Source organism: Chelonia mydas, chromosome 18 (assembly GCF_015237465.2).
Source record: "Chelonia mydas isolate rCheMyd1 chromosome 18, rCheMyd1.pri.v2, whole genome shotgun sequence".
Taxonomy (NCBI): Eukaryota; Metazoa; Chordata; order Testudines; family Cheloniidae; genus Chelonia; species Chelonia mydas.
Window position 1 is genome coordinate 2,557,129 of NC_051258.2, and position 21,179 is coordinate 2,578,307.

The window sequence follows — 21,179 nt, forward strand, 5'->3', positions numbered from 1 at the left end:
GCCTGCATTAACCTCATTTCCCCAAACAGCTCCCCAGCAATTAACCCCCTCTCTGGAGAGACAGAGTCCTTCTAACCCAGCAGGAGTCTGAGCCAGACTCCTCACAGCCAGTGCCTTGCCATTGACCTGTAACAACCCTCAAGTGTTTACCCAGGAGGGTGGAGGGTGGCTTTTCTTAAGCCATTGCTTCCTGCCTGCATCTTTCCTTCCATCCTGCTATTAAGCTAAACCTGGATAGTCCTGAATGTCCCGATGACCAGGTCAACATACAGAATTCGCCCGTTACTGCAGAGCAGCTCCACAGCTTCCCTCGGTTCGGAACCCAGAATGGTGCAACTCAACTCTTTTGTTCAGGTTTTCCAGAGACCTTTGGGCAGGGACCAAGCAAGAGAAATCTCAGCCCAAAAGGTGTAAGTTTTGGGTAAAAATGACTGAAAACAAGGATAAAATGGAAACCGTTAGGCCGCCGTAATGACAGCTGTTGCTGCTACTTCCACTGTAATCAAAAGCCATGTGTGTGTATAGAGGAAATGAAATGGCAAGAAATAGAAGTGGACTATTATTATTCATCTCCATATAGCACTTGCATGCCCTGTTGTTCTGTCTGATCTGTACATACCAATCAGCACACAGACGCCGCACTGAGTCCCAAATCACCATGTTTTCTAACTATCCCCAAACATGCACGGCCCAGCTACATGCTGCTATTCAAACTGGTTTCTGGTGGCTTCTAAAATATAGAACCTGGTGAGTGCCACTAGAGGACATGCAATCTATTGAAAAAACAACAAGGAGTCTGGTGGCACCTTAGAGACTGACAGACTTATTAGGGCATAAGCTTTCGTAGGTAAAACACCACTTCTACCCCCTGATACTTGAAACTATTTAAAGAGACTGTCAAGGCTGATTCCCCATTCTGGCACTTTGAGTGCAGAAGGTGGGGGCCCGTAAAGGATTCTAACAATTCATACTGACCACTCCAGGCTTGAATTAAACTCCCAAGGTTACAGCTTTTCTCTGACCTTGGATGGGTAGATGCTGCACCACCCAAGTGCAGAACCCCCTTGAGAACCCAGGAAGGCACACTTGGGAATTCCTTCCTGTGGGGTACCCTCAAGCCCTTTTACACCCTCCTCACCTCTCCCCCAGGAAACAGCTGAAAAAGAAAACGACGGAAATCAGCTGTTGCCACCAGCTAATTAAACAGCATATTCACAAACCTCTTTGGACACAAAATCCAATCCTGTTCTTAAAAAAGGTAAATATTATTAAAGACAAAAAGAAAGAAAATACATTTGAAAACACATGCTATTGCTAGATTTAAAAAAACCACTTACAAGAATTAAGCATCAAGAATAACCTTCTTGAAGTCCAGTTTAAAGGTTACAAGCAAAACAAAAACATTTGGGGCTAGCACAGTGGAGTCCACAAGCCATAGAGAAATACAAAGAAATAAAGCTAATCGCATCTTCCTAGACATTTCCTGAACTACTTACATATCTGGAGGTTTCAAGTGAGTAGTTTCTAGGTCTGATTCAGATGATTTTTCATACCTGGCCCCAAACTTCTTACAGCATAGTTCCAGCCCTGTCTCTACTTCTCCCCGAGAACAACAGACAGACAAAGGGGAAGTTTTTTCCCAATTTAAAAAGTTCTATCCTTTCCATTGGCTCTTTTGGTCAGGTGCCCACTCATAGAATCATAGAATATTAGGGTTGGAAGGGACCTTAGGAGATCATCTAGTCCAACCCCCTGCTCAAAGCAGGACCAATCCCCAACTAAATCATCCCAGCCAGGGCTTTGTCAAGCCTGACCTTAAAAACCTCAAAGGAAGGAGAATCCACCACCTCCCTAGGTAACGCATTCCAGTGCTTCACCACCTTCCTAGTGAAAAAGTTTTTCCTAATATCCAACCTGAACCTCCCCCACTGCAACTTGAGACCATTACTCCTCATTCTGTCCTCTGCTACCACTGAGAATAGTCTAGATCCATCCTCTGTGGAACCCCCCTTCAGGTAGTTGAAAGCAGCTATCAAATCCCCCCTCATTCTTCTCTTCCGCAGACTAAATAATCCCAGTTCCCTCAACCTCTCCTCATAAGTCATGTGCTCCAGACCCCTAATCATTCCGTTTAACTATGCAGGGAAACTTTTTAACCCTTTACAGGTAAAGCAAGTAGAGAACAACTACTAAGAGGGATTTTATAGCTAACTGGCTGGCTGGGTCCATAAAGGAGAGCTCCCCCCGATCCCCTTTCATTTGTCACAGGGACACTGTCCTATTCCCATATATTGTGTGCCCCAACCGATATTAGAGCCCCATTGGGCTGGGCACTGGACAAATACAGAGTCAGAGGCAGTCCCTAGTGCAGAGATCTTCTGGTGAGAATAGGGAAGACAGATAAAGGAGAGGAGAGGAAATGGAGGCAGAGAGACTAGCCTGCAGAGGCGTGGAAGGCAGTGCAGGTGCTGCCAGAGGCTTGGGGTTTCAGGGAGCTGCTTCATCATTATTCTATGATTCTATTCCTAGGGAGGTGGTGGGATCTCCTTCCTTTGAGGTTTTTAAGGTCAGGCTTGACAAAGCCCTGCCTGGGATGATTTAGTTGAGGTTGGTCCTGCTTTGAGCAGGGGGTTGGACTAGATGACCTCCTGAGGTCCCTTCCAACCCTGATATTCTATGATTCTATGATTCAAGCTATGGGCAGGTAGGGTGAGATGCCTCACAGCACTGGGTCCCCCTGGAAAGTGTCACACTGGGCTGCCATCACCACACAGACACTGTAATGCCTGACTGCCAATAACAATGGCTATTCGGTAAGTGCGTGTGTGTGATCTGGTATCATCAGACACTGGGGACCAGCAGCATGGGAATGCTGTGATAAAACAGATGTTTTCTTGGGATTCTCCAACTTGCCAAAACAGCAAATGCTGGAGCTCTCACAGGGGAGCTGCTCCCTCAGGGACCTTCGCAGCCTGCATCCTGGCCCGAAGAGCAGCTGAACCTCCACGCCTGCATAAAGTTCACCCATTGTTTTGGCGCTTGTACCTAAGTGACCGGCAGGAGTGGAATTGGCCCCTACAGCCATGATCCCCTAGGAAATGAGAAGCACCAGGCTGTTTCCTGCCACCGTGCACAATCACAGCGATGAGGCAATGGGCTGCTCAGGATAGAGCAACCCCTTGTGCCTCTGGACTCCTGCCTCTTTATTAAATTGTTCTGCCCCAGTGGAGCTTAGGCAGGACACTGAAGGCCAGGTCTCATTCTCAGCCATGGGCCTGGCGAGGGAAGGCCAGTGAGCAATGGGCAGTGACAGCTTGCCCTGTTCCATGGCAAATCAGCCATTTGCAAACAAAGGGAGACTGATGCTTTGCTAATGAGGGATAATGAGTGTGAGAGTCCCACAGGAGAGGCTGCTCAGGGAAATAAGGGGGTGTAAAAGACACAAACTCGCCTGGCAGCAATAACTGTCTCAGCTGTATGGAAAGCGAGGGCCAGGGCTCTGAACAAGGGAGGCACTGTGTGCAGGCTCTGTCCTGTCTGGACGGTGAACTGACCCCCACACACTGATTCTCTGGGCTAAGTAATGGCTTCCCTGATTATGGTGACGCAGCTTCCAGATCCCAGACCAGGCTGGCTGGCTGAAGGCCTCGTTAGTCTCTAAGGTGCCACAAGTGCTCCTGTTCTTTTTGCGGATACAGACTAACATGGCTGCTCCTCTGAAACCTGTCGTTAAGCCCTGGTGCTGGTGCATGACCCTGCACTGAGCTGCCATCATGGCAGGTGGACCCTGAGCTTCAGCCACGGGGTGTTTGCCTTCGAGTCCTGGTAGATTTGCTCTGAAGGCCTAAAACCCAGGTAATGACGACTATTGTTTGTATTACAATAGCACCTAGAGGGCCCAGCTGCCACCCTGGGCATAATGGGACGCACAGCTCAGCTGAGGCCTCTACCATAGTATAAATCACATCACGCTCATCAGACCGCTCCCCTGTGTAAAGGGTACTGCTGCCCTACACTCTCCGAACGGTTGTGCATTCCTGGGCAGGGGGAAAGGGTGACGTCTAGGGACATCTCCCCCCTATACAGCTGTCCTTCCCACCCGCACTGCTCAGCTCTCCCCTGCATTCTGAGAGCCAGGCCATGGCTTCAGTGTAATAACATTGAAATATGGCAAGGACATGGACTTCATTGGGACCGAAATCAGGCATCAAGCTGTGGTACAGTGTGACCTAGTGGCCAGGAATGGATTAAGGCAGTCTGCGAGGGCTCATCGTGGGGGCCCCACTGCCATGGCCTCCTCCCTCATTTGGGTGTGACAGATGTCCGGTAAGATGCATGAGGTAGTACATCTCTCAGAGCAATTGTTTCAGGCTGTTTGCAGACTCAGGCAGACGCTACTGCACCAGTTACACTGGCACTTCCAAACTTTTCTCCATGAGGCAAAGACTGATGGAATCACGTGGCTCTGGAGCTGGAGTCCTGGGCACATGCCTGTGCCTTAATCCAGCTCTGCTAGTGTCTTCACCTCAGAGATCAGGAGAGAAACAATAGGTGAAATTACCTGATCCAACTATGGAACCTTAATTTTTGTACTCCACGAGTTTCAGGCTGCAGCTGGGGAACAGGGGCAGAGTGAACAGCCTAGATTTGTGTGGCTGCGTTGAATTGAAAGCCAAGGTCTGTTCTTCCTTCTGCTCTCCTGTAAATCCACAGAGCCAAGACAGAGGTGTATGGGAAAATGATTCTGAAATGCTTTTGGAATGAGGAGCTTGAAGATTTGCTACATCTGGAAGAAGAAAGACATTTGGAGGCATGAGAAGCCCAACGACAAGAGATCCCTTAGTGCAGAACGTCACTCATTGACCCATCCCCCCGATGCTGAGCAAGGGGCAATTAATCTGCACTCACATCACTTGCATGCAGTTGATTGAGATCCTCCTGCATTCTAGCCGACCGTCTGTAACCACCAGGTCCCATGGCACAAAGTGGGTGAAGGATGAGGCTTTAGAAGCCATTTCTAGAGTTTACACTGCATCAGTACCTCATCAGTTCTCAGCTTCCCTTTCAAATACCCCTGGCATGGAAAATAGCTCCCTTCGAGTGAGAAAGGGACACTGAACTGCATGGTGTCATCAGTGCCTGCCCCCCATGCAGATCCACCACTACACAATGCTCCCCTGGGTGGGGGAGCACTGTAACTTCCACTCCACGCTGCCTCTGGATGGACCTTCTTGGGATGAGATGTCTGCCAGTAGGAGGTGGCAATGTGGTGGCTTATGGGAATCCTAGCCTTAATGCCTGGGTCTCAGGGGGACGAATGGGAATTTGCTCTCCCCTCCCCCATCCAGGAAGCTCAGAGGGATGATAGCTTGTCTGTAAGGAGCCCCCTTCTCCTCAGAAACCAAGTTTATCTTCTTGCTCCCGGGACTCCATCACTCCGGGCAGACTGATGGGAGCACAGGTGGAGCTGCTGAAGCTGGGGACAGTTGTCTGAGGGGACTGTGTTGAGGCTGAGGAGTCTACTGGGGCCTCTGTCTCTGGTAGTGTGTACGTGTGGGAGGGGCTCTGAAGACCTTAGCCACCAGAAGTAAGAACTGATTTTATATACTCTCTGGTGATTGTTGAGCAAAACCCCTGTGACAAACTCTCAGGCCCAGGGATTAAAGATCGTAGGTTCTCTGCTGGGAATCATGCTGAATTGTGATACTGCCTCATTAAGAAATACCCTCTTAAAATAAAGCTTTTCCTCTGGCCGGCTTGGCACTCTGATTATAATAAAGAGCTAAGACTGTCACTCAACCTTTACCATGCAGGGCTGCCCCGGCCTGCACAAACTTCAGACAAGTTCCTCCAAAAGAAACCCTCCCTGGGAAAGATGCCTAGGCTTTGGTTGTGGTTTCCCAGCTCCTTTTCAAGCTGCCTGCAATCACAGCCGGTTTGGGGCACCATTACCAGCTTGTTTGCGAATCAGATGCCAACTGAGTTGTTATGGAGGTGTTCCACTTTATTCATTGCCCCTCCCTTGTGCTCCCCTAGCAAGAGCCCCTCTCCTTCAGATGGACACAGGCCTCTAAGGTATGCGGAGGCAGAGCAAAAACCAGATCAAATCCACTGTGGACAGTTCTAACAGTCCCTGTCTCTGCACCTGGAATGTAACGTTTCTTTGTGCAGGAAACACTGGATGAGCAGCTTTGATTTTCTTTGTCTAAAATGTTTGCTGCCCAGGGGAGCTCCATGAGAGACTCACCTGCTCTTCACACCCAAGGACAAATGCTCAGATACTAGCACCGCAGTTGTGCCCACAACAATGCACAAGCGCTCACTGTGCTTGCACATCCTGCCTTCTTGGGAGCTGGAGGGACCCCTGCAGACAGTCAGGAGCACGCATGACGACCTGCCCTGCACGCACACACGTAGGTCTGGGATCTGTGCTGGTGAAGAGGGCACGTGCCGTTGTGGTGCACATAAAGCCCACAGGTTTCAGAGTGGCTGCCCACAGTTGCACTGGTACCATTATTTCAGGTAGGGATGAGATTTTTTTTACCAACATCGTTCTACTTCTAAAACCCAGAGCGCGGCTGCAGACGTGCAGTTATTCTGGTATAAAGTTGCCTTATTCGACCACCGCTCCAAAGAGGAGGAGGCGGGTGGTGGTGGTGGTCGGGGACTCTCTTCTCAGGGACTCTCTTCTCAGGGGGACTGAGTCATCTATCTGCCGCCCCGACCTGGAAAACCGAGAAGTCTGCTGCTTGCCAGGAGCTAGGATTCATGATGTGATGGAGAGACTGCCGAGACTCATCAAGCCCTCGGATCACTACCCCTTCCTGCTTCTCCACGTGGCCACGCAACGATACTGCCAAGAAAGACCATGAGCTGATCACTGCGGACTACGTGGCTCTGGGAAGAAAGGTAAAGGAGTTTGAGGCGCAAGTGGTGTTCTCGTCCATCCTCTCCGTGGAAGGAAAAGGCCTGGGTAGAGACCGTCCAATCGTGGAAGTCAACGAATGGCTACACAGGTGGTGTCGGAGAGAAGGCTTTGGATTCTTTGACCAAGGGATGGTGTTCCAAGAAGGAGGAGTGCTAGGAAGAGATGGGCTCCACCTAATGAAGAGAGGGAAGAGCATCTTCGCAAGCAGGCTGGCTAACCTAGTGAGGAGGGCTTCAAACTAGGTTCACCAGGGGAAGGAGACCAAAGCCCTGAGGTAAGTGGGGACGTGGGATACCAGGAGGAAGCACGAGCAGGAGAACGCGAAAGGGGAGGGCTCCTGCCTCATACTAAGAAAGAAGGACAAACAGCAAGTTATCTCAAGTGCCTATACACAAATGCAAGAAGCCTGGGAAACAAGCAGGGAGAACTGGAAGTCCTGGAACAGTCAAGAAATTATGATGTGATTGGAATAACAGAGGCTTGGTGGGATAACTCACATGACTGGGGTACTGTCATGGGTGGATATAAACTGTTCAGGAAGGACAGGCAGGACAGAAAAGGTGGGGGAGTTGCATTGTATGTAAGGGAGCAGTATGACTGCTCAGAGCTCAAGTATGAAACTGCAGAAAAAACGGAGAGTCTCTGGATTCAGTTTAGAACTGTGAGCAACAAGGGTGATTTCGTGGTGGGAGTCTGCTAGAGACCACCGGACCAGGGGGATGAGGTGCGCGAGGCTTTCTTCCGGCAACTCACGGAAGTTACAAGATGGCAGGCCCTGGTTCTCATGGGAGACTTCAATCACCCTGATATCTGCTGCGAGAGCAATACAGCGGTGCACAGACAATCCAGGAAGTTTTTGGAAAGTGGAGGGGACAATTTCCTGGTGCAAGTGCTGGAGGAACCAACTAGGAGCAGAACTCTTCTTGACCTGCTGCTCACAAACCAGGAAGAATTAGATGGGGAAGCAAAAGTGGATGGGAACCTGGGAGGCAGTGACCATGAGAAGGTCAAGTTCAGGATCGTGACACAGGGAAGAAAGAAGAGCAGCAGAATACGGACCCTGGACTTCAGAAAAGCAGACTTTGACAACCTCAGGGAACTGATGGGCAGGATCCCCTGGGACAATAACATGAGGGGGAAAGGAGCCCAGGAGAGCTGGCTATATTTTAAGGAATCCTTATTGAGGTTACAGGGACAAACGACCCCAAAGTGTAGAAAGAACAGTAAATATGGCAGCCGACCAGCTTGGCTTAACAGTGAAATCCTTGGTTTCAGAGTAACAGCTGTGTTCGTCTGTATTCGCAAAAAGAAAAGGAGTACTTGTGGCACCTTAGAGACTAACCAATTTATTTGACCATAAGCTTTCGTGAGCTACAGCTCACTTCATCCGATGAAGTGAGCTGTAGCTCACGAAAGCTTATGCTCAAATAAATTGGTTAGTCTCTAAGATGCCACAAGTACTCCTTTTCTTTTAGTGAAATCCTTGCTGATCTTAAACACAAAAAAGAAGCTTACAAGAAGTGGAAGACTGGACAAATGACCAGGGAAGAGTATAAAAATATTGCTCGGGCATGCAGGAGTGAAATCAGGAAGGCCAAATCACACCTGGAGTTGCAGCTACCAAGATATGTTAAGAGTAACAAGAAGGGTTTCTTCAGGTATGTTAGCAACAAGAAGAAAGTCAAGGAAAGTGTGGGCCCCTGACTGAATGAGGGAGGCAACCTAGTGACAGAGGATGTGGAAAAAGCTAATGTACTCAATGTTTTTTTTGCCTCTGTCTTCACATACAAGGTCAGCTCCCAGACTGCTGCACTGGGCAGCACAGCATGGGGAGGAGGTGACCAGCCCTCTGTGCAGAAAGAAGTGTTTCGGGACTATTTAGAAAAGCTGGACGAGCACAAGTCCATGGGGCCAGATGTGCTGCATCTGAGAGTGCTAAAGGAGTTGGCAGATGAGATTGCAGAGCCATTGGCCATTATCTTTGAAAACTCATGGCGATCGGGGGAGGTCCCGGATGACGGAAAAAAGGCTAATGTAGTGCCCATCTTTAAAAAAGGGAAGAAGGAGGATCCTGGGAACTACAGGCCAGTCAGCCTCACCCCAGTCCCTGGAAAAATCATGGAGCAGGTCCTCATGGAATCAGTTCTAAGTGCTTAGAGGAGAGGAAAGTGATCAGGAACAGTCAGCATGGATTCACCAAGGGCAAGTCATGCCTGACTAATCTAATTGCCTTCTGTGACAAGATAACTGGCTCTGTGGATGCGGGGAAAGCAGTGGATGTGTTGTTCCTTGACTTTAGCAAAGCTTTTGACATGGTCTCCCACGGTATTCTTTCCAGTAAGTTAAAGAAGTATGGGCTGGATGAATGGACTATAAGGTGAATAGAAAGCTGGCTAGCTTGTCAGGCTCAACGGGTAGTGATCATTGGCTCCATGTCTAGTTGGCAGCTGGTATCAAGTGGAGTGCCCCAAGGGTCGGTCCTGGGGCCAGTTTTGTTCTATATCTTCATTAATGATCTGGAGGATGGTGTGGATTGCACCCTCAGCAAGTTTGCAGACGACACTAAACTGGGAGGAGAGATAGATATGCTGGAGGGTAGGGGTAGGATACAGAGGGCCCTGGAGAAATTGGAGGATTGGGCCAAAAGAAATCTGATGAGATTCAACAAGGACAAGTGCAGAGTCCTGCACTGAGGATGGAAGAATCCCATGCACCGTTACAGACTAGGGACCAAATGGCTCGGCAGAAGTTCTGCAGGGGTTACAGTGGATGAGAAGCTGGGTATGAGTCAACAGTGTGCCTTTGTTGTCAAGAAGGCCAATGGCATTTTGGGATGTATAAGTAGGGGCATTGCCAGCAGATTGAGGGACGTGATCGTTCCCCTCTATTCGACATTGGTGAGGCCTCATCTGGAGTACTGTGTCCAGTTTTGGGCCCCACACTACAAGAAGGATGTGGAAAAATTGGAAAATATCCAGCGGAGGGCAATAAAAATGATTAGGAACACATGAGTTATGAGGAGAGGCTGAGGGAACTGGGATTGTTTAGTCTGCAGAAGAGAAGAATGAGGGGGGATTTGATAGCTGCTTTCAACTACCTGAAAGGGGGTTCCAAAGAGGATGGATCTAGATGAGCATCACTCAACGAGTGGATGAAATCCAGAACTTCAGCATCATTCTCCAAAGCTCAGGCAAAATGTCCAAGCTGTTCTCAAAATGCAGACTGCCAGCCCTGTGGTATCAGATGGATGGAGGATGGGGACAGAGGATGGGGACCCCGATCACACCAGGTCATTTAAAGGCCATTGTAGTTTGTGTGACTGTGGCTTTGTGGATGCGGCGCGTCCCTGTACTAATTTACTAATACTGTCTGTTGAGCCGGATATTGGGATCTTACTGTACGAGGGGCTGTATGGCGAAACAAGACGGAAGGAAACACAGAGCTTGCGATAAGTTTCTTCACCACAAAGATGTGACAGTTGTGAAGAGAGACAGCCATTACAGGAACAAGCCAGCACACACCGGAGATCAAAAAGACTATCGGGCTTTAAAAGGGGTCTCTCAAGAGAGGGGGCAGCTGTTCAGGAGAACTAGACTAAGACACAGGCACCTGCTGGGTGTCTGAATAAGCTAGGCCTGCCTAGGTGATGATATGTAGATTGTGGTTGTACAATCCTTTTATTGTATGATTTGTGCCTATTGCGACGTGAACAATACTTTGGTTTAAGAAGGCTGGCAGGTCACTGTATTCACTGCTGATCACAGACTCCCAAGGGAAGAACAAGGCTTGTCTGAACTAAGTCAGATCTGCAGGGTAAGCGCGGTGGATACACAGGGTGCTGTAGAAGGAGGCCTGACACCTGAGGCGTGCAGAGACCAGCTACTCCTGACCGCTAACACACACTGATAGCTCAGTAAGGCTGACTCCAGAGGCTCTACCTAGCTGCCTATGTGGACACATTGGGCAAAATGCTGCCCTTGCCAGACATAGGCATGGGGGAGTGAGGGCAGGAAGCCGGGTGAAGCTGGCTTGGAAGGCTACGTGTGCACTGAGCTGGGGGGTGAAACCTACGGGAAACAGGTGGGTACGTAGTCAGCCTGCCTCAGCCGTACCTCCGCCGCTGCTACCCACAGTCGCGCTAGGTCTCCTCGAGCGGGGAAATCGCATCCGCAGCTCATAGAGTAGACGTAGCCAAAGGGAGTGTGAGACCCATCCAGCCGGCTTAGGGGAACGGCAGATCATGCTCTCCCATTTAGCACATGCTGAGTGTGACATACACACTGGGCCTTGCCATGTCCCTAGCCAGCAGACCCCAGCCCCGTGGGCACGTTATCCAGTGCCCCCTCCTCGTGCAAGTGCACAGGGAACGTGCCTCCTCTCTGCCCCCCAGCACACCTGCCATGCCCCCAAACAGGGCAGGGCCTTCCCCTAGCACTGGTCCCTACTTCAGCATGCTTGAACCTTGTGAGCACCTGCCAGTGAGTCTTGTCCCCATGCTCTGGGGTCTCCTGGCTCTCAGTCCCATGGCCAGACCAATAGTGGGTCTGGCTGTAGTTACACGGGGGATCAGCCAGAAGAACGAGATGGCTGCGGAGACGAGGCTGGAAGATTCAGTCACTCAGGCGCAGAGCAGCCGCTCCAGGCATGACAACCGGCCAGGGCTGGAGCCCGCAGGCAGGGGGGTGATGGGGCCAAGTCACTGGGTCTGGAGGCACTTTATGCAGTGGCCATGGGTCTGGGTTACAGCAGGGTCTAGCCATCTCCATTGGCCACTTGTCTGCCTCCATGTTCCTACTGCACCTCCCAGGGTCTGCAGGGCTAACTGCACCCTGGACATAGCTTTGTGCAGAGGGTCTGAGCTCTGCAGTGCCCACTGAAGTCAACGAAACCCAGCCCCCACACAGAGGGCATGGTGACGCTGATCCCCTTCGGCAGTGGCCACACTAGATAGATTCCCCGGCAGATGTCCTCCCAACAGCTTCTCCGTGCAAACTCTGGGCCAGAATACAGCTGGCCTGGGTGGATGGGTGGCTGGGGCAGCCCCTTCCCACTTCGCTCCAGCGCACCCTTGCGGGCAGTGCCAGGCTCCAAGAGGCAGGAAGGGGGCCAGCCATGCTGGGGAGGGGGCACGGTGACTACAACAGTTACAGGCAAAGCAAACATCCCTGCCTAGCCAGCGCCTCCCAATGTCCCGGAGGTGTTATTACAGCACTTGTGTCCTGCCCCCCCTACTGCTGGCACTCACCTGGCTCCCCCTCTGTCTTCAGCACGCAGCACCTCCCTAGACCCAGTGCTGAGGAAGACATGAGCAGGAGGGCGATGAATCCAGAGGGTGCTAACAAAGGAGGATCTCTGCACAGTGCTTGCAGTTGCAATCGGACCCGGTGAGACAATGCAGGCCGGGGTGTTTGTTGTTTCTCCTGGGCTGCATTGTTCTCGCCGAGGTCTGTTTTGTGCTTGCCCAGAGTGGGAAAGCTGCCTCCCGAGCTCCGCAAAGGAGAGTGGCACCAACACTGACCTTGCTCCCAGGGAGCCTCATTCAGGGGATTATGTGGCCCAAGGCGTGCAAAGGGGCCTGAGGGACCCTGCCAAGAATTCGTTAAATCCAAAGTAATTAAAAATAAAGGAAGGGAGGGGGCAGAATGTGTTGAGAGCAGCATGGTGAGGTCCCCTCCCCTCAGTGTTAATCATGTTTCTTCCCAGGCCCCTGCTGATCCGACAGATACTGGGCTGATGGCTGGGCACTAAGGAGCTTTATGCGTTGAGGGAGAAATTTAGCTTGGCAGCTGGCCAGGGAGATGCTTCGCTTTGCCCATCCCCATCCCCAAACCAGGCCAGCTGGGCCAGCACAGTGAGCAGGGCACTTGCAGGTGGACGACTTTCAGTGAGCACAAGCCACTCTGCTGCTCCATGGGTGGGGCAGCTCCTGCCCTCAGCTTTGGCCGTTAAAGGGACGGTTGCACGGAGTTCAGCAGATCCTAAGGGCTTGTCTGCCCTGACATGTTACAGCGCTGCAACTTTCTCGCTCACTGGTGTGAAAAACCACCCCCCCAAGCGCTGACAGTGTCAGCGCTGTAAAGCGCCCGTGTAGACGGTGCCCCAGCGCTGGGAGCCGCGCCCCTCGTGGAGGTGGCTTTTTAGAGCGCTGGGAGACTACGTGAGCCGGCAGCACTTTAACATTGCCAGTGAAGAGGTGCCCTAAGTCAGGACGCCGTTCCTACTGCTGGACAGTCTTGAGGTGTGACCAAGTACATGGACCAGGTGCCATCAGGGCAGAACACCTGTTGTGCTGCTGGGAATCTCAGATGTGCCCTGTCACAGGCCTACACACTGGCCTGTGCCTCAGTTTCCCCTTCTAACTATATAAATCAGACCCGACTCAGATTTTGCCTTCAAGAATACCTTATCCAGGGGAGACTTTATTTATCAGTAACCAATACACCAGCGTAAAGAGACAGTCCCACGCACCAGCTCACTCCTTCCCAGAGTTGTCATCATCTTCTTGCCTCTTCTCATCTGCATACTGCCAGCAGCCCTCCCTGTTGCTCACACTCAGCTGCTGGGCCCACTACGCTGGGGTTCAGTCTCTTGTTCTGCTACTCCAGCTCAGAGCCTCTTCATGGCTTGCCCCCATCCAGGGCCTTTCTCTCCTCACCAGCACACTCTTCCTCCTCCTTTCCCAGGAGCCAGGCTCAAACGGTAGGCATCTCTGCTCTCAAGGTAGACACCAGCCCTTTTCCTGGGCTTACTGACAGGAGTCCCTCACTGTGTCCCTGCCCCAGGGATCTAACAGTTCTCCTGGGGCTCTTACTGGCAACCTTAACCCTTCTTCCTGGCCTGTTCCACAAGCCTGCAGCAACCACAGGGTCTCCCTGGAGAGAGCTCCCTTTCCCTAGAGCAACTTCCTATATAGCCTACCTCAGCTCCTCCAATTCAATTAGCTAAAGGGGCACCCCCTGGAGCACGTGACTGCTCCCAGTGTAGCCCACAGGGTGCTCAGGGGCCAAGTAGGCCCTAATTTCCCTGAAGGCCATTGGCCCCATGACATGTCCACATACACTGCAGCTGCTGTACCGCCGGATGTTCCAGATGTGCCCATGGAGATGGCACCTGTTGAGAAATTTCACAGGGGCACATGCGTGTTACATTGTGTTGCTTTGCTGGCTGGCTGAGTAACTTTGCTGGTCAAATCTGTAGGTCCTAGTGGCTCATTTAGGGCTTGCTTCCACTAGAGAGTGAGACCATCTTAACTCGGTGGGAGAGTTAAAGCCGTGCAACACGCCTTGTGCGGCTGCAATTGTGCTGCATAAAGGTGTTTATACCAGTACATCCAGTCCCACCTGAGAAAGGGAATAGGCTACAATGGAATAGAATCATAGAATCTCAGGGTTGGAAGGGACCTCAGGAGGTCATCTAGTCCAACCCCCTGCTCAAAGCAGGACCAAGCCCCAACTAAATCTTCCCAGCCAGGGCTTTGTCAAACCTGACCTTAAAAACTTCTAAGGAAGGAGATTCCACCACCTCCCTAGGTAACCCGTTCCAGTGCTTCACCACCCTCCTAGTGAAAAGTTTTTCCTAAAATCCAACCTAAACCTCCCCCACTGCAACTTGAGACCAGCTGTTGCCACACCATAACCATCTTCCTGGGAACAAATCAGATGCAATTAAACTATGGATTGAGACGCACCTCCTTGTGTCAGGCATATGACCATGGGTCAGACTGAAATACCTTTATTCTTTGGCCTGACACCTGCGTGCCTTAAATTCCTTACTGGGTAAGCATGACAGATAAAGACAGATGCCTTTGCACAGTTAGGTGTGGTTGAGGGGTGCAAAACATATTTCCCTTTATATTCCTGTGTGATTCACACAGAAGGCGCCGTTTTCATAACTGGGTATCTCATGTAGGTGATTGAATACATAGAAATGCACCTAAATAAAAATGTGTTTCCACAAATTCTCTGGTGAATAGTTTCAAATGAGAACATTCCCCAAGATCAGGATCAGGAAAAAGGGTTTGATTCACGGGTGTTATATTCCTATTAAGTAACTGAACCCATTCCACACCAGGTTATTGGCTTCTGGCTTCGATCTGTGATGCACCTTTCCTTGCTGTCTCACATGGATGCGGAAGCAGAGCCCAGAGTGGCATATTCATTGCCTGAGGGGCTACAAATCTTCAGCCAATGTTCACTTGATATTATTATCTCCAACCCACCAGTTTCTGCTGGCAACCCAAGGAGCTCGTTACTCTGCTTGTCAGCTGTTAAGGAACAAGGGGAATAGCAGTCTCATCTGATCAATCTAAATTGTATCTACGCAAATTCCTCCAATATAGTAATGCCAAGTTATTAATAAAGCCCTTCCCAAGAGTAACGATCATCTTATTGTTTCCTCCAGGCCATTTTACTAGGCTCAGGTAAGTAAATGCAGCAACAAGGCTCCCGGGATCCATCCTGTGTGGACTTCAGTTCTAGAGGATCCTCAGCATTCCCATCTTAGCCAGGCCGCACGCCCTGGCCTAGGCACACTGACCTTACTACTGCATAACTAGGGAGAGGAAACACTTAGTAAATGAGGCCGTGACTTTTCCCTGACTGCCAGCACTGAGGGTATCTAGTGGTGATTACAGCCTCCCTGCTCTGGTCTAGCTGTGTGAGGAGCAGCATCTCATCTGTAAGGGTGGATGCACCAGTTGTATTTGTTTTTTGCTCTGTGTGGCACATTACCCTAGGAACCGCTTTCACCAGCACCCCCTGTAAAGACTACGTTGTACCTTTAAGGCCCAGCCCCATGCTGGGGAAATGCAGATTCACTGCAGGACCAAGAGCCTGAGCCAGCTGGAATCCCACCGGTGGCTCTCAGCTAGTCCCTGCTGCAGTGGGAGCTCAACCACACTTAAAATGGGAGCAGCGTGTGTATATCCTCACTATCCTGGGGACAGGGTAAAAACCTCATTGCAGCTGGTGGGCATAACAGTCATGCTTCATTCAGGGTAGATGTAAAATTAATTCAGCTCCTTTATGGAACAGAGAGCTGAAACAAGAGAAGCCAACAAACCCCTCCCCACCACCACCCAAACACAGGCCAATCGGGAATATGAGCTGTGTGGGTGGAGGGATTGACTGGGGGAGGGATAGATCAGGGGTTTGAGCATTGGCCTGCTAAACCCAGGGTTGTGAGTTCAGTCCTTAAGGGGGCCATTTAGGGATCTGGGGCAAAAATAAGGGGCAGTACTTGGTCTGGTCCTGCTTTGAGCAGGGGATTAGACTAGAGGTCCCTTCTAACCCTGATATTCTATGAATACAAACACGGGGATCAGGGCATTGTTTGCCTGAGAGAGAGACAGAGGAGCAGCAAAGTATTATCACAGGCAACCAGAGAAGCATGGGCTGTGTGACCCTGAGAAAAAGCGAGAGAGCTTTTGGGCTAAGTGCTGGCTGGAAAGGGGCATGGGACTGTGAGCAAAAAAAATTGTCTCCTGTTGTTTGATTCCTCCTGTGTTCAGGAAAACAGGACAGTGTAGGGTCTTTGTAAATAAATAGGATTGCATCAAAGAAATACCTGACTCCCTCATCCATTTCTTCTCCTAGTGCAAACAACCTGCAAGGCCCTGACCATTGGCTAACCTCTTGGGCTGAAAGGGTAACAGCCTCTGCATCCAACCTGCTGGACCTGCATCCACCAGCCTCTCCTACTCTCCTGGGGTGGCTCGAGCTGGTGGCAGTACCTGCTCTCCTGAGCCACGGGAGGGAAAGAAGGCTTCTCATGTCCCCTTCCACCCTTGGGCAGGGCAGTTACAATATGAGACAAAAAGAAAAGGAGGACTTGTGGCACCTTAGAGACTAAGTTAGTCTCTAAGGTGCCACAAGTCCTCCTTTTCTTTTTGCTAATACAGACTAACACGGCTGCTACTCTGAAACCTGTCAATATGAGACGATCCGCTTGTTCCGCCCATCAGGCTCTGTGCATTACTGCCTCTAACCTCCTTGCTCAGCTCCTCCCCCTCTAATTCATTACGCTTCCTCCTTAACTCGCTGACCTTCTCCCCTTCAATGCTGAGACCTTCTCCTTCTTCGAAGTGTTCTCCTCCATTCTCGGGTCATGGACCTTCTCTCTGGGGTCAGGTAGCTCACCCAGCAGTGCTGGGCCACTGGACAGGATGCAGGGGTCCCTGGGGGAGGGTCTCTGGCCTTGGCTAGGAGGTTGGGCTAGATGGTCCTCTCTGGCTTTGGGATCTCTGGATAATGTTACGGTTCAGTTTCTGCAGAGGCCTCTCTCTCTCTACTCTATTGTGTTCCAGTTATTGGCGCACCTTGGACCAACACTCTTGAGATTCAATGCTGGGAGGTACCTGACTGTGAGCATTAGGGGGCAGGGCTGTGCTGCTTGGTTATCTACATGGCACACAGAGAGCCCTTGCCAGGTCTGCGCTGGGATCAGTGAAAGGCCAAGGATGGAGCCAAAGTCCCTCTTCTCTCTACTGCAGGTCCCATGCACCTGCTAGCCCTGCTCTGCGTTGCTACTAGTTCTGGAATGCGGCCAGCCCAGGTAGTGACCCAGCTGCTGACTGGTGCTACCTCCCCCCATCCATCTGCCTTGAGCTCCTCTTCCTAAACTCCTCCCAGCTGGCTGGCTGCAGGGAGTGTCCTGACATTCAGACTCCTGCAGTGGGTTTGACTCTGAACATCTTGAACCCTGACTGTCCAAGGGAGTGGGGGGTTCCCACCTCCTGACCAGTCACTAATGGCAGTGGGTTGTCCAGGCTGCCCCAGCCTTGGCTGCCCTGGATCAGATCACAGAATATCAGGGTTGGAAGGGACCTCAGGAGGTCATCTAGTCCAACCCCCTGCTTGAAGCAGGACCAATCCCCAATATCCCTAAATGGCCCCCTCAAGGATTGAACTCACAACCCTGGGTTTAGTAGGCCAATGCTCAAACCACTGAGCTATCCATCCTCCTAGAATGAATCCCCTTTGCTGGTGTGGGCAGCCCTCCTTTCCCGGATACACATCACTTTGCTTTGTTTGAACTGATTGAAGGAAATGTGCTGCAGATGAAAGGCGTGGATTAAAGAGGCGCCTGACGCTAAGCGAAGGCAGGGAAAATAAACACCGCAGAGCTGCTGGGAAAAGCCTTAAGCCTGGGGTGACGTCTTTGGGTAGTTGCTACTGGCAACCTAAAAGAGATGGGGCGGGGTGGGGGGGAATCATGCACTTTCCCAAGGTTAACAAAGCCCTGAGATCTCTAGTAACTTGTCATGTCAGTAACAGGACATCACGCGAAAGGCTCGGCCCAGCCAAGCCTTAGAAAGATTGTAACCCTTTGGTGCTATCCCTTCTCCCACCTCAGCTAGAGCCACTCTGCCACCCACCTTTCGGCTGGCTCCTTTGCCAGCTGTAACACTGGCATTTAGATTGTTCTCGGCTCTCTGTTTGCATCTCTCTCCCCCGCTGGAGACTTTGGCCCTGCTGTTCATTTCAGCCTTATGCTTAGGAGACACAATGAGCAGATCTAAATAAAGGCAGCTCTAGAAACAAATCATTTCCTGGCTTTTAGATGTAAGCAGAGTCAGGATGAGCTGTACCCTGACATCTGGTGGTGAGTTTTGGCGGGTTGTGGAAAAGGACTTTAGGGGCTGATCTCATTTGCATAGGCACACCCACCCTGCCTAGATGGTCACTTTGGCTGCTGTAGGAGCCCCAGTTTCTCTGTTACTGGGGCAAGAAGAATAAAGTGTTGTTATCCTGATTATGTGAATCAAGGACAGAGGAACTGTACTTGGCCTTTTGTTATGATGGAGGGACTCGCCATCAACTAAACAACACTTGCCAGGCAAAGGTCATGGGTTCCAAAACCCAGTGAATTGAGAGGCTGGGGATAAGTATTAGTTGGGGGTGGAGTCTGAAACAGTAGTTGTACCTGCTTTGCTCTTCATGGTGGAATATCAGAGCTAATTTTGATTTTACTAGGAGTCTAATTACAGGCTGCTGAGCTGAATTCACTTTGGGCTAATGGTGCCCCAGCACTGAGGCTCCCCTACCACAAGCTGTAAATCAATAAAGAGCTAAAATTATTAAGAGCTGAAGTCACTGAGTACCTTGTTAAGTGGTGTGGGGGCCTGAAGATTGTGGAGCAGCTCATGGGACGGCTGGAGCGGCTGGTGGAGTGGAGCGGTTTGTAGGACAGCTGGTGAAGTGGAGCGGCTGGCGGAGCAGAGTGACTCGTGGTACGGCTGGTGAAGTGGACCCCAGGGAGAGGCAGGGTAGTTGGCTTTGGACCATGTAAGGTGCCCCTTAGCCTCCCCCCCCCAACCATTTCCATCCAGGCTGGGAGGTAAAACTCTGCAGATAAACTTTCGAACTCTGGGGCTGCACTGACCAGGGACAGAGACTTTTGGGTTGTTGGATTTTTGGGACCTTGGGTGATTTGGGGGTTTGCTGGACTCAAGAACCAAAGGGAAAGGACATGGCCCAATTTTCTGGGGTGGGTTTTACTCATGGTTTGTATTACAAATGCTATTGGTGGTGTTTCCCCAACATAATGCCACATTGTTTTTCACTGTTATTAAAAGGCTTTTGCTACACTCAGACTCTGTGCTTGTGAGAGGGGAAGTATTGCCTTTTGGAGGTGCCTGGGGGTGTGGTATGTAGGTCACTGTGTGGGGGCTCAAGCTGGTTTTGCATTGTGTTATTGGAACAGAACCCCTAGACACTGAACCCGGCCCTTGTTGCTGCCAGCTCTGACAGGCAGAAGGGTTACATAAATAATCCAGGAACCTGAACAGGAATGACCAGAAATGCCTCCTGCCACCTTCATCTTGCCAGGAGACTTTCTCTCTTCTTCTCAGATGAGCACCTGGCTACAGAGATCCATGCACAGGTCTCCCCAGACTGAATTGCTGTAATTCACTGTATCTGGGATGGCCGGAGTCAAAGGGTCAGATCCCCAGCTAGTGTAAACTCTGTTGATGCTGATGGGGTAGCACCATAGACACCAGCAGAAAATCTGGCCTAAGTGTTTATACTTGAAGGCTGTTAACTATGGAATGAGTGATGGAGGAGAGGAGGAGTTGAAGCCTGACCATCACTATGTAGTGTGAGGATATAAACACAAAGAGCCATGCTTTAAGCAGTGACTAGAAAATTCCCTCTTTTTATTAAGCCACCCTTGTAACACATCCTCTCTGGTAACTGGAAGACCAAGAACTCTATAAACATTCAACATCTCTCTTTCTTTATAATAAAGATTAAAACTTAAATGATAAATGAACTAAACAATTAAAAACCCTTTAAATTAATTAAAACTGTTTACACTGCTCTGTCCCCTTATCAATTCCATTCAGATAGTCCTGAGCAGCATTCTAAAGAGCAAGTCTTTGAGGTGAGCTGATCAGCCTTCCAGACCATGTTCTCACTCCTGTTGAGTCTGTGCATTGAGCTCCCTGTGAAGGCGGTCACTTCCTGGCAGAGTAACCGCAGGCCCCAGTGTGACATTCTGTACCTCGGGGGAAAACCCAGCACCCCCATATTCATTCTTATAATATGATTGTGAGGTATCTAATGCAAAGTTTGTCATGTCAGGTGTCTTCAAAAGGCTCATGATGTACTGAGCATTGTTATTATGGTATTGCTATAGTAATCATTGTTACAGTAATGTTATAGATTGTAATTTCATGTATATAGTTATGAGGCTGAAAATGTGTCCTCATGGCTCAAAGCAAGCCCAGGCAAAAATTCTCCAGAGGCAGAGGGGCAGTTCACACCTCATCAGGGCATGTATGGGACAAACCCAGCCCAGCCTCACAGGAACTAAGGACACTGGCCTAGGCAACAACAAAGGAACTGGTGGACTTTCGAGTGAGTCACCCCCCCTTCCTTTGATCAGTTTGGGACTGTGATGAGGTAATGCAAACCTGACTCTGAAGGGGGAGTGGGGAGGAAGCCAAGAGGGAAGAAAGGACTTGGTAAAAGGGAGAGACATTTGCCATGCTCTTCATCTCTCTTCCACCTCCACCTACAGACCAAGCGACTGAAGTGCTGATCAAAGGGGAGAGCCTGGGTGAAGAGCAACCTGTGGTGAGAAGCATCTAAGTTTGTAAGGGCATTGAAAATGTTAAGATCAGCTTAGAATGCATTTTGCTTTTATTTCGTTTGACCAAATCTGACTAGTTATGCTCTGACTTATAATCACTTAAAATCTATCTTTCATAGTTGTTGTTAATTTTTTTTATTCTACCTGAAGCAGTGCA

The 21,179-nt window shown here is 50.3% G+C and overlaps 1 long non-coding RNA gene across 1 annotated transcript; it reads right to left on the reverse strand.

Moving 5' to 3' along the window:
• Nucleotides 1-1,360: 1,360 nt before the first annotated feature.
• LOC122463255 lies at nt 1,361-20,260 on the reverse strand. Its single transcript, XR_006286439.1, has 3 exons — nt 20,245-20,260; nt 17,775-17,777; nt 1,361-1,591 (listed from the first exon to the last, which is right to left on the reverse strand). It is a non-coding gene; the product is annotated as an uncharacterized LOC122463255 (long non-coding RNA).
• Nucleotides 20,261-21,179: the final 919 nt, after the last annotated feature.